This window comes from Octopus bimaculoides, chromosome 3, assembly GCF_001194135.2.
Source record: "Octopus bimaculoides isolate UCB-OBI-ISO-001 chromosome 3, ASM119413v2, whole genome shotgun sequence".
NCBI lineage: Eukaryota > Metazoa > Mollusca > Cephalopoda > Octopoda > Octopodidae > Octopus > Octopus bimaculoides.
In genome coordinates this window covers 28382997-28383925 of record NC_068983.1, presented here as the reverse complement: position 1 = coordinate 28383925, position 929 = coordinate 28382997, and the positions used below count along the sequence as shown (strand labels likewise).

The window sequence follows — 929 nt, the reverse complement described above, 5'->3', positions numbered from 1 at the left end:
ATATATGTATTTGTGTGTCTGTGCTTGTCCCCCAACATCACTTGACAACCGATGCTGGTGTGTTTACGTCCCTGTAACTTAGCAGTTTGGCCTAAGAGACCGATAGAATAAGTACTATACTTACAAAGAATAAGTCCAGGCGTCGACTTGTTCAACTAAAGGCAGTGCTCTAGCATGGCCGCAGTCAAATGACTGAAACAAGTAAAAGAGAATAAAAGAGAATAAAAGGGTGGACGGAATGCCTTTCTGTGTTTGTTTTGACTTTCTGTGCTTTGAGTTCAAATCCCATCAAAGTAAAATAAACCCTTCGTCGTTTTAGGAATGATGAGAAAAGTTCTAGACTAGAATGGTGAATTAATTGAACTGTAAGAATGCCAGATCACACAGCTTGAAGATTTGAACTCAGACTGAACTACTTGGGTGGTAGACATAATATGCCACCCTGTTCAACACCATTGCTTGGCACCCTGGGAGCCTTTAGCAGTATGGGTCAAAGCGATTGTCATGTTGAATAAAGATTTGTGCCACATCCATTTTCTGGTTCCCTCATCAACACACACACATGTTCATTTGGGTGTTCATTCACTTTTTCTATGCTGGTATAGGTTGAATGGCTAATTATTTGAGGTGATATTCTTTTGACCAAATGTTCTTCATGTTGCCAGCCTTTGCCTATTTTATAAGTAAGGAATTTCTATTTTTATTCTACTTTTTCAAGAGTTATTTTTGGTCAGAGTGTTCAATGGAGATATAAACGTGACACAGCCATTTTCCTTCTCTTGGATGATCTCTGTAAGAAGCACATACATTCCACATACACACACATGGGATTACCACTACTTTATTATCTCCCCTTCTTCCTAGCTCTCCTGTGTGACCCTTCTGTCCGGCATTTGACATGATAGTTCGCTAGCCACTACACATTCTTT

General features: G+C 39.6%; 1 protein-coding gene and 1 long non-coding RNA gene across 5 annotated transcripts in view; one reads left to right on the top strand and one right to left on the bottom strand.

Moving 5' to 3' along the window:
* Window positions 1–929, top strand: part of LOC106876727 (uncharacterized) — a 1061911-nt gene that overhangs the window by 690655 nt on the left and 370327 nt on the right. The window lies entirely within an intron of this gene.
* Window positions 1–929, bottom strand: part of LOC128247272 (uncharacterized) — a 97096-nt gene that overhangs the window by 91511 nt on the left and 4656 nt on the right. For both annotated transcript variants that reach the window (XR_008263628.1, XR_008263627.1), the window contains exon 2: window positions 125–192. This is a non-coding gene — a long non-coding RNA (uncharacterized LOC128247272). The remainder of the gene's footprint in view (window positions 1–124; window positions 193–929) is intronic.